Genomic DNA, 13,017 nt, shown 5'->3' on the forward strand with positions numbered 1-13,017 from the left:
TTAATCGTTAGTTGCAGCCCTTATATATATATATATATATATATATATATATATATATATATATATATATATATATATATATATATATATATATAAACATTCTAACAGCCTAAAGCAGAGGTAGGCAACCTCAACACTCCAGCTGTAGTGAAAACTACATGTCCCATCATGCCTCTGCCTCGGAGAGTCATGCTTATGGCTGCGAGTCTTTCAATGCCTCATGGGACTTGTAGTTTCCCCACAGCCGGGGTGCTGAGATTGCCTACCCCTGGCATAAAATATAGTTTACCAATCATTTTATGTATTTTATTATCTGGTGGACGCTGTTGTACCAGTAATAGTACAGTTGAACCTAAACCACGAAAAACAATAAATTTGCCATTTAACCAGTTTTACTGCTTCAGGATAGCAGCGTTACGCAGGATCCCGTATAACCCTCCCAGCCTTCACTGCTACTGAAAATTCAGCCATGTATACAGGAGGCGCCCATACTGGGTAAGAAGAGTTCTCCAATGAAATCTATTGGGAAAGTGACAGGTGCTCTTTAACTACTTCTACACCGGGCCTATTTCTCACACTTGTTGTTAACCACTTGCCAACTGCCGCACGACTATTTACTGCGGCAGTCAGCCCCTCACAGGCAAAGCGACGTCGCTAGCCTGTGAGGCTCTAGGGAGCGGGCGAACTCCGCCGGAGGCGTGCTCCTGCTCGGTCACGGACCCCCCGCGTGCGTGCCCAGCGGACCCCATGTCTGCCGGGCACTCGCGATCGTCCGTTACACCGGGAGAAAGGCAGGCGGCTGATGTAAACAAAGCCGCCTGTCATTCTCCCCTGTGTAAGAATGGAGATCATACGGTTCTGCTATGTAGGACCGTTGATCATTGTTCTTACACATCAAGCCACAACCAATCACAGTAAGAAGCACGCCCCTAGGGACACTTAACCCCTCCCTCTCAAAAAAAAGTTAACCCCTTCACTGCCAGTGTCATTTTTACAGTAACAGTGCATATATATAGCACTGATTACTGCAGTAATGTCACTGGAAACCCCAAAAGTGTCAAAAATGTCAGTCAAGGGTCCGATCTGTCCGCCACAATGTCGCAAAAAAAAAAAAAAACGCAGATCGCCGCCATTACTCGTTAAAAAAAAATACAAAAATGACAAAAATCTTTCTCTTTGTTAGTAAACGCAATAACTTTTTATAATAAAAATTTTATAGCCTGCACACCAGATTTTATTCGGCCGAAAAGTCGGAGTCGGTTGTCGAAAGCATTATACTAACAAGCCGAAAATGGGCCGATCGGACGTTGGCCGAAAATTCACAGCCAACTATCGATGCGTGTGTACGAGGCTTTAGTTAGTAAACGCAATAACTTTTGCGCAAACCAATCAAAATACACTTTCTGCGTTTTTTTTTTTTTTTTTTTACCAAACATAGGTAGCATAAAACAAATTGGCCTAAAATGTTAAAAATTTAGATTTTTAAATTTTTTTGGGAATTTCATATACAAAAAAATGAAAAATATTGTTATTTTTGCAAAAATTACGCTCTTTTTTTTGTTTCTAGCGCATGATCATTTTTTATTCGTTATAACATTTTTTTTAATTTATTTTTTATTAACCACCCTTCATGGCCAGTCCATTTTTTTTTTTGGACTGGCCATGAAGGGTGGTTAATAAAAATAAAAAAATAAAAAAAAATGTTATAACGAAGAAAAAAAAAAAAATCAAATACCACCAAAAGAAAGCTCTGTTTGTGGGGGGGGGGAAAAAAAAAGGACGTCAAATTTGTTTAGGTACAGCGTCGCACGACCGCGCAATTAACCGTTAAAGTCACGCAGTGCCGAATTGCAAAATAGGACCTGGTCAGGAAGAAAGGGGAAAATCTTCCAGGGCTTAAGTGGTTAAAGAGGGTTTTAAACCTCAATTTAAAAAAAAAAAAATTTATATATATATATTTATATATATATATATATATATATATATATATATATATATATATATATATAAAACATGATGAAAGAAAAAGCAGAATGAGCTAGTATTGATCCCAAATAAAAAAAATTTGTTTATCAAAAAATTGCCGGTCTTGTTTAAAGGGCAAAAAAAAAAAAAAAATTAAATAAAAAATAAAATAAAAAAAATTAAATAAAAAAAAAAAAGACGCAGAGGTGATCAAATACCACCGAAAGAAAGCTCTGTTTGTGGGGGGGGGGGGGGGGGGGGGACGACATAAATTTTATTTGGGTACAGCGTCGCGCACACAATTTTCAGTTAAAGTAATGCAGTTGCATATAAGGAAAAAAAAAAAAAATGGCCTGGTCATGAAGGTTGGTTAATAAAAAATAAATAAAAACGCAGTTGCATATAAGAAAAAATAAAAAATGGACTGGCCATGAAGGGTGGTTAATAAAAATAAATTAAAAAAAAAATGTTATAAGGAAGAAAAAAAAAAAAAAAAAGAGCATTGCCACTGCTAATTCGTTTTTAGAAGGCCGCCATCCTCCGATATCGTCACAGAGATGGAATTTTACAAATTAGAGGTGAAAAGTGTAAATAAGCAACAAATATATTAAAAAATTCTATATAAAATTATAATATAGATATATAAATATAAACAAAAAATAGTAGAAGTAAAGCCGGCTGGTATTCCAGGCCGGGGGCTGAACAGGTGAGTATTCAGGGACAGCGGCGTCCAATTCTTACCTGGAAGCAGGTGAGAGTGCGGCCGGATGGGGTCCTGAGCAGCATAGGTGGGGTTAGCGGGGGTGGGGGAAGCAGAGAGATGGGGGGGGGGGGTCGGTGTCAGAGAGGAGAAAGCCGGAGAAGTTTTTAGGAGATTTCCTGGCTGTGATGAATCTCAAGTTTCAGTTTCCTTTCTCGTTCAGCCCCCTCCCTCCTGAATGAGCCAAGCTTGTGAAACAAAGCTGAAGGGAGGCGGACCTCTGAGGGCCTGTGCCCAATCCTGACCTGACAAGGGGGCGGGGTCACTGGGCACAGACGATGAATGAAGCAATACACACAGAGATTGACGTGAGCTGCAGAAAGTCCTGATTTCTGTTTCCAGCCGAGCGTCTCAAACTGCTAAGATCAGCGATTTAACCCATGAGTGGTGCTGACACGAGCCGGCGCGGATCTCCAGGCGACAAACCGACTAATGTGCAGAGACAACCGGCAGCCAAGAGTCCTGACATAATCTGAAAGCTACGGCATTGCTGGGGATTGTAGTCCCTCAACTGTCATACAGAAGTTTGCTGCTTTTCCTATATGCATAACAGCAGGAGCCACTGCTTACATCAACGGCCCTGTGATGGCCTTTATCTGGCCCCTGGGGCACCATTCCTTCCACTGACCCAAAAGATAGGGCACCGATTACTCCCACTGGCCCCCTCCACTGCCCAAGAATGCAGCAGCCCCCCTCAATTCACCCCCCCTCTGCTCAAGGGCGCTTGCAGCCCCCTCAACTCGCCCCCCCCCTCTGCCCAAGAGTGCTTGCAGCCCCCTCAACTCACCCCCCCCCCTCGGCCCAAGAGCGCGGAAACCCCTCAGCTCGGCCCAAGAGCGCGGAAACCCCTCAGCTCGGCCCAAGAGCGCGGAAACCCCTCAGCTCGGCCCAAGAGCGCGGAAACCCCTCAGCTCGGCCCAAGAGCGCGGAAACCCCTCAGCTCGGCCCCCTCGGCCCAAGAGCGCGGAAACCCCTCAGCTCGACCCCCTCGGCCCAAGAGCGCGGAAACCCCTCAGCTCGGCCCCCGAGCGCGGAAACCCCTCGGCTCGGCCCCCTCGGCCCAAGAGCGCGGCAACCCCTCAGCTCGGCCCTCTCTCCTTGGCCCAAGAGCTCGGCAACCCCTCAGCTCGGCCCTCTCTCCTCGGCCCTCTCTCCTCGGCCCAAGAGCGCGGCAACCACTCAGCTCGGCCCTCTCTCCTCGGCCCAAGAGCGCGGCAACCCCTCAGCTCGGCCCTCTCTCCTCGGCCCAAGAGCGCGGCAACCCCTCAGCTCGGCCCTCTCTCCTCGGCCCAAGAGCGCGGCAACCCCTCAGCTCGGCCCTCTCTCCTCGGCCCAAGAGCGCGGCAACCCCTCAGCTCGGCCCTCTCTCCTCGGCCCAAGAGCTCGGCAACCCCTCAGCTCGGCCCTCTCTCCTCGGCCCAAGAGCGCGGCAACCCCTCAGCTCGGCCCTCTCTCCTCGGCCCAAGAGCGCGGCAACCCCTCAGCTCGGCCCTCTCTCCTCGGCCCAAGAGCTCGGCAACCCCTCAGCTCGGCCCTCTCTCCTCGGCCCAAGAGCGCGGCCACCCCTCAGCTCGGCCCTCTCTCCTCGGCCCAAGAGCGCGGCAACCCCTCAGCTCGGCCCCCTCAACTCGGCCCAAGAACGCAGCCCCCCTCAACTCGGCCCAAGAACGCAGCCCCCCTCAACTCGGCCCAAGAACGCAGCCCCCCTCAACTCGGCCCTCTCCTCTGCCCAAGAGAGCAGCCCCCTCAGCCCAAGAGCGCAGTAGCAACCCCTCAACTCACCCCCCCTTCGCCCAGGAACGCAGAAGCAACACCTCAACTCACCCCCCCCTGCACCCCAGACTCTGGATAACACACCCCAGAGACGGGTAAGGTGTACCCACACAGGGCACTGCATTGGAGGCATGCAGACATTTGAATAGAATTCAGAAAGACTGGGCAGTATGGTCAGACAAACCCCCAGGGTCTGTGGGCTCCTGAACAATTCAGGGACCCCCCCACCATAAACCTCACACAAATATTCTATTTAAAGTAAATCTTGCAGGAAAATGTAAGTTCTGCTGATCTAGGAAACCTCAAAAAAGTGTAAACACCCCCCCCCCCCCCCCCTTTACACCCCACTTTCTGCTGCTCATGCATAGGCAGGGCTGGAGTCTCCTTATGAGGTTTTGGATCCTCAACTTTCCCGGAATCCCGCTCCCAACTGATAGACCACCACACCGTGTCCTCCACCGCTCCCCACTGATAGACCACCACACCGTGTCCTCCACCGCTCCCCACTGATAGACCACCACACCGTGTCCTCCACCGCTCCCCACTGATAGACCACCACACCGTGTCCTCCACCGCTCCCCACTGATAGACCACCACACCGTGTCCTCCACCGCTCCCCACTGATAGACCACCACACCGTGTCCTCCACCGCTCCCCACTGATAGACCACCACACCGAGTCCTCCACCGCTCCCCACTGATAGATCACCACACAGTGTCCTCCACCGCTCCCCACTGATAGACCACCACACCGTGTCCTCCACCGCTCCCCACTGATAGACCACCACACCGTGTCCTCCACCGCTCCCCACTGATAGACCACCACGCCGTGTCCTCCACCGCTCCCCACTGATAGACCACCACACCGTGTCCTCCACCGCTCCCAACTGATAGACCACCACACCGTGTCCTCCACCGCTCCCCACTGATAGACCACCACACCGTGTCCTCCACCGCTCCCCACTGATAGACCACCACGCCGTGTCCTCCACCGCTCCCCACTGATAGACCACCACACCGTGTCCTCCACCGCTCCCAACTGATAGACCACCACACCGTGTCCTCCACCGCTCCCCACTGATAGACCACCACACCGTGTCCTCCACCGCTCCCAACTGATTGACCACCACACCGTGTCCTCCACCGCTCCCCAGTGATAGACCACCACACCGTGTCCTCCACCGCTCCCCACTGATAGACCACCACACCGTGTCCTCCACCGCTCCCCACTGATAGACCACCACACCGTGTCCTCCACCGCTCCCCACTGATAGACCACCACACCGTGTCCTCCACCGCTCCCCACTGATAGACCACCACACCGTGTCCTCCACCGCTCCCCACTGATAGACCACCACAACGTGTCCTCCCCCACTCCCCACTGATACACCACCACACCGTGTCCTCCACCGCTCCCCACTGATAGACCACCACACCGTGTCCTCCACCGCTCCCCACTGATAGACCACCACAACGTGTCCTCCACCTCTCCCCACTGATACACCACCACACCGTGTCCTCCACCGCTCCCCACTGATAGACCACCACACCGTGTCCTCCACCGCTCCCCACTGATAGACCACCACACCGTGTCCTCCACCGCTCCCCACTGAGACCACCACACCGTGTCCTCCACCGCTCCCCACTGATAGACCGCCACACCGTGTCCTCCACCGCTCCCCACTGATACACCACCACACAGAGTCCTCCATATCTCCTCTTACAACCCTACCACTCCTCCGTGGATAGACCTTCAAAACCATGTTCTCCACATCGCATAAAACCCCCCTAAAAGACCAACAACACGTCTTCACACAAGAGGGACCGCCAACGCTCCAGGGTGCCATCACTTCACATGAGGGGACCCTGCAACCTACCACAGGGCCACACTTCATACAAGAGGCACCCCCATCGCTCCACGCAAGAGGGGACCCTGCAACCTAATTGCTACCACAGGGCCACACTCCATACAAGAGGGACCCCCATCGCTCCACACAAGAGGGAACTACCCCCCCCATCGCTCCACGGGGCCACACTTCACAGAAGAGGGAACTACCCCCCCCCCCCACATCGCTCCACACAAGAGGGAACTACCCCCCCACATCGCTCCACGGGGCCACACTTCACACAAGAGGGAACTACCCCCCCCCACATCGCTCCACACTTCACACAAGAGGGAACTACCCCCCCACATCACTCCACGGGGCCACACTTCACACAAGAGGGAACTACCCCCCCCCACATCGCTCCACACTTCACACAAGAGGGAACTACCCCCCCCCATCGCTCCACGGGGCCACACTTCACACAAGAGGGAACTACCCCCCCCCCACATCGCTCCACACTTCACACAAGAGGGAACTACCCCCCCCCCCCCCCATCGCTCCACGGGGCCACACTTCACACAAGAGGGAACTACCCCCCCCACATCGCTCCACACTTCACACAAGAGGGAACTACCCCCACATCGCTCCACACTTCACACAAGAGGGAACTACCCCCCATCACTCCACGGGGCCACACTTCACGCAAGAGGGAACTACCCCCCCATCGCTCCACGGGGCCACACTTCACGCAAGAGGGAACTACCCCCCCCCATCGCTCCACGGGGCCACACTTCACGCAAGAGGGAACTACCCCCCCCCCATCGCTCCACGGGGCCACACTTCACGCAAGAGGGAACTACCCCCCCCCCCATCGCTCCACGGGGCCACACTTCACGCAAGAGGGAACTACCCCCCCCCCCATCGCTCCACGGGGCCACACTTCACGCAAGAGGGAACTACCCCCCCATCGCTTCACGGGGCCACACTTCACGCAAGAGGGAACTACCCCCCCATCGCTTCACTGGGCCACACTTCACGCAAGAGGGAACTACCCCCCCCCATTTCTTCACGGGGCCACACTTCACACAAGAGGGAACTACCCCCCCATCGCTCCACGGGGCCACACTTTATGCAAGGAAGGACAACCCCCCCATCACTCACCCAAGAGGGGACTACCCCCCCCCATCACACAAAGACCCCCCATCGCTCCATAGGGCCACACATCATACAAGGAAGGGGCCACATAACACATTGTACATAGAATAGACTGCAGATACCATACATACAAACAAATCAGGACACACAGGACAGGGACTCAGGGGCCACATGATGCAGGAGGGGCCCCATACAATACAGACAGTCCCAGGGGCCTCCTCCTGTACAATGGGCCCCATATAGGGCAGAGAGGCCCCATATAATACAGACAGTCCCAGGGGCCTCCATATAGGGCAGAGGGGCCCCATATAATACAGACAGTCCCAGGGGCCCCATATAGGGCAGAGGGGCCCCATATAATACAGACAGTCCCAGGGGCCTCCATATAGGGCAGAGGGGCCCCATATAATACAGACAGTCCCAGGGGCCCCATATAGGGCAGAGGGGCCCCATATAATACAGACAGTCCCAGGGGCCCCATATAGGGCAGAGGGGCCCCATATAATACAGACAGTCCCAGGGGCCTCCTCCTGTACAATGGGCCCCATATAGGGCAGAGGGGCCCCATATAATACAGACAGTCCCAGGGGCCCCCTCCTGTACAATGGGCCCCATATAGGGCAGAGGGGCCCCACATACAATAGGAGATCCCACTACCACATGGGCCCTATAGAAGGGGCCCCAGGTGACCCGTATGAAGGGCCACACATCATACAGGAGAAGGCCTCATGGCTGCAGGGCCCCCAGCCGGCACAATGGGAGTGACTGACAATGGCGGAGTAATGAGGGGACCCCTCTACCGCACACACAGCCCGGCAGGAGGAGGACTCCGGGGGGGAGGGGAGTCTCCCTCCTCCATACACACCGACACAAACCGACTCACCGACCCCGTGATGGCAGCGGCCGGCAGACCTCAGCAGCTCCGACTCACGACCCGCACAGCTTCCGCTCGAAGAGTTTCCGCTTCCGGGGCACTCCCGCCTGAAGACAGCGCGCCACTGGACCGCCAATGACATCACACGCCCGGGGGTCAGGAACGTGGAGGGATGGGCGGGACTAGCGGGGAACGACGGAGATCATTGGACATGCGAGCGAGAGAAAGTGGCCGCTAGAGGAGAAGGCGGGAATTGCAGGGGACCGGAGCTTATTAGAGATAAAGATGGGAGAGGGCGGCCACTACAGGAGGGAGGTGAGTACTGCAGAACAATTGGGGGGGGGGGGTCAAGGGACAAAGGCGGGAAAAGGCGGCCACTAGAGGTTGGAGCGGCAAGAGCAGAGGAGCGCAAATTAATAAGGGGAGTGAGGGCGGCCACTAGAGGAGGAGACAGGAACTACAGGAACATTTCTCCTCATCACCCCTGTGTGTCACATTCATTGGTTTCCCCTCATCTCCCCCCTGTGTGTCACATTTATTAGTGTCCCCTCATCTCCCCCCTGTGTGTCACATTTATTAGTGTCCCCTCCTCTCCCCTCTGTGTGTCACATTTATTAATGTCCCCTCATCTCCTCTCTGTGTGTCACATTTATTAGTGTCCCCTCATCTCCCCTTGTGTGTCACATTTATTAGCGTCCCCTCATCTCCTCTCTGTGTGTCACATTTATTAGTGTCCCCTCCTCTCCTCCCTGTGTCACATTTATTAGTGTCCCCTCCTCTCCTCCCTGTGTCACATTTATTAGTGTCCCCTCATCTCCCCTTGTGTGTCACATTTATTAGTGTCCCCTCATCTCCCCTTGTGTGTCACATTTATTAGTGTCCCCTCCTCCCCCTGTGTGTCACATTTATCAGTGTCCCCTCATCTCCTCCCTGTGTGTCACATTTATTAGTGTCCCCTCATCTCCCCTTGTGTGTCACATTTATTAGTGTCCCCTCATCTCCCCCTGTGTGTCACATTCATTAGTGTCCCCTCATCTCCCCTTGTGTGTCACATTTATTAGTGTCCCCTCATCTCCCCCCTGTGTGTCACATTTATCAGTGTCCCCTCATCTCCTCTCTGTGTGTCACATTTATCAGTGTCCCCTCATCTCCCCCTGTGTGTCACATTCATTAGTGTCCCCTCATCTCCCCTTGTGTGTCACATTTATTAGTGTCCCCTCATCTCCCCCCTGTGTGTCACATTTATCAGTGTCCCCTCATCTCCCCCTGTGTGTCACATTCATTAGTGTCCCCTCATCTCCTCCCTGTGTGTCACATTTATTAGTGTCCCCTCCTCTCCTCCCTGTGTCACATTTATTAGTGTCCCCTCCTCTCCTCCCTGTGTCACATTTATTAGTGTCCCCTCATCTCCCCTTGTGTGTCACATTTATTAGTGTCCCCTCATCTCCCCCCTGTGTGTCACATTTATTAGTGTCCCCTCATCTTCCCTTGTGTGTCACATTTATTAGTGTCCCCTCATCTCCCCCCTGTGTGTCACATTTATCAGTGTCCCCTCATCTCCCCCTGTGTGTCACATTTATCAGTGTCCCCTCATCTCCTCCCTGTGTGTCACATTTATTAGTGTCCCCTCATCTCCCCTTGTGTGTCACATTTATTAGTGTCCCCTCATCTCCCCTTGTGTGTCACATTTATCAGTGTCCCCTCATCTCCTCCCTGTGTGTCACATTTATTAGTGTCCCCTCATCTCCCCTTGTGTGTCACATTTATTAGTGTCCCCTCATCTCCCCCTGTGTGTCACATTCATTAGTGTCCCCTCATCTCCCCTTGTGTGTCACATTTATTAGTGTCCCCTCATCTCCCCCCTGTGTGTCACATTTATCAGTGTCCCCTCATCTCCCCCTGTGTGTCACATTCATTAGTGTCCCCTCATCTCCTCCCTGTGTGTCACATTTATCAGTGTCCCCTCATCTCCCCCTGTGTGTCACATTCATTAGTGTCCCCTCATCTCCTCTCTGTGTGTCACATTTATCAGTGTCCCCTCATCTCCCCCTGTGTGTCACATTCATTAGTGTCCCCTCATCTCCCCTTGTGTGTCACATTTATTAGTGTCCCCTCATCTCCCCCCTGTGTGTCACATTTATCAGTGTCCCCTCATCTCCCCCTGTGTGTCACATTCATTAGTGTCCCCTCATCTCCTCCCTGTGTGTCACATTTATTAGTGTCCCCTCATCTCCTCTCTGTGTGTCACATTTATCAGTGTCCCCTCATCTCCCCCTTGTGTGTCACATTTGTTAGTTTCCCCTCATCTCCCCCCTGTGTGTCACATTTATTGGTTTCCCCTCATCTCTCCCTGTGTGTCACATTCATTAATGTCCCCTCATCTCCCCTCTGTGTGTCACATTCATTAGTGTCCCCTCATCTCCTCCCTGTGTGTCACATTTATTAGTGTCCCCTCATCTCTCCCTGTGTGTCACATTTATTAGTGTCCCCTCATCCTCCCCCCTGTGTGTTAGATTTATTAGTGTCCCCTCATCTCTCCCTGTGTGTCACATTTATTAGTGTCCCCTCATCCTCCCCATGTGTGTTACATTTATTAGTGTCCCCTCATCTCTCCCTGTGTGTCACATTTATTAGTGTCCCCTCATCCTCCCCCCTGTGTGTTAGATTTATTAGTGTCCCCTCATCTCTCCCTGTGTGTCACATTTATCAGTGTCCCCTAATCTCCCCCCCCCGTGTGTCACATTTATTAGTGTCCCCTAATCTCTCCCTGTGTGTCACATTTATTAGTGTCCCCTCATCTCCCCCCCCCTGTGTGTCACATTTATTAGTGTCCCCTAATCTCTCCCTGTGTGTCACATTTATTAGTGTCCCCTCATCTCCCCCCCCCCTGTGTGTCACATTTATCAGTGTCCCCTCATCTCCCCCCCCCTGTGTGTCACATTTATTAGTGTCCCCTCATCTCCCCCCCCCTGTGTGTCACATTTATTAGTGTCCCCTAATCTCTCCCTGTGTGTCACATTTATTAGTGTCCCCTCATCTCCCCCCCTGTGTGTCACATTTATTAGTGTCCCCTAATCTCTCCCTGTGTGTCACATTTATTAGTGTCCCCTCATCTCCCCCCCTGTGTGTAACATTTATTAGTGTCCCCTAATCTCTCCCTATGTGTCACATTTATTAGTGTCCCCTCATCTCCTCTCTGTGTGTCACATTCATTAGTGTCCCCTCATCTCCCCCCCTGTGTGTAACATTTATTAGTGTCCCCTAATCTCTCCCTGTGTGTCACATTTATTAGTGTCCCCTCATCTCCTCTCTGTGTGTCACATTTATTAGTGTCCCCTCATCTCCCCTTGTGTGTCACATTTATTAGTGTCCCCTTATCTCCCCCTTGTGTGTCACATTTATTAGTGTCCCCTAATCTCCCCCTGTGTGTCACATTTATTAGTGTCCCCTCATTCCCCCCCCCCCCCTGTGTGTCACATTTGTTAGTTTCCCCTCATCTCCCCCCTGTGTGTCACATTCATTAGTGTCCCCTCATCCTCCCCCCTGTGTGTTACATTTATTAGTGTCCCCTCATCTCTCCCTGTGTGTCACATTTATTAGTGTCCCCTTATCCTCCCCTTGTGTGTCACATTTATTAATGTCCCCTCATTTCCCTATCTCTCCTGTGCACTTCCGTGACCCCATAGAATCCGGTCTCCAGTGACTTCAGTGACCCTGAACAGCTCCATGACACCCCGGGCTCCAGGCACCATCAGGTACCCCTCCTGTATCTCATGGACTGTGTCTCTCAGTGGATATAGACTGCGGTCCGTCAGTCCTTGTCAGTCAAACTCTTTGACATTCAGCTCTTGCAGGTGTCTCGGATATCTGTGTCCCCCGTCACATGCCGTGGCTCCATCCCCTGACCCCCTACACCCCTGCTGTGTCCTGAGGTGAGTAAGGTGTCAGAGGACAGATTCACGGCACATGGAGGGGGGGGGGACACAGATATTGGAGACACCCGCCAGAGTCTGTAGTGGTCTCATCACTGGAAGGGAGGGGAGAGGCCAGACATCTCTCCAGAGAGCACCCCGCAGGGTCACTGGGAGGGCACTTCCTGTGCAATCTCTGCTTCCTGTAGCATCAATCACTCTTCTCCGAGACAACTCTCCTCACTTGGCATGAAGGGGGAGGGGGGGTGTCACTAGGATGCAGGCGTCCCCTGCTGCAGGGGCATCCTTGGTTGCTAGGACGCAGGCGGACAACCCCACATCATAACAACCAATGACAACTGTATGGCCGGCCACCCGTTTTCTTCCAACCAAGCATGCTACAGTAGGTGCCAGAGGTCACCTGTCCCTAGCAACCAGCAACGTCATATATGAGGAGTCTTCTGCATGCTTGGTTGCTAGGACGCAGGCAGACAATCCCACACTATGATAACCAATGACACTGTATGGCCCAGCCACCTGTTTCCTTCCAACCAAGCATGCTAGGTGCCAGAGGCCACCTGCATCCTATGAACCATCAACATCAGATAGAAGGAGTCCCCTGCATTCTTGGTTGCTGGGACGCAGGCGGACAACTTCACACCATAACAACTAATGAAACTGTATGGCCCGGCCACCTGTTTCTTTGCAACCAAGCATGCTTATTGGTCACTAGGATGCAGGTGACCCCTGTCAC

Source organism: Pelophylax lessonae, assembly GCF_965119305.1.
Source record: "Pelophylax lessonae genome assembly, chromosome: 13".
Taxonomy (NCBI): domain Eukaryota; kingdom Metazoa; phylum Chordata; class Amphibia; order Anura; family Ranidae; genus Pelophylax; species Pelophylax lessonae.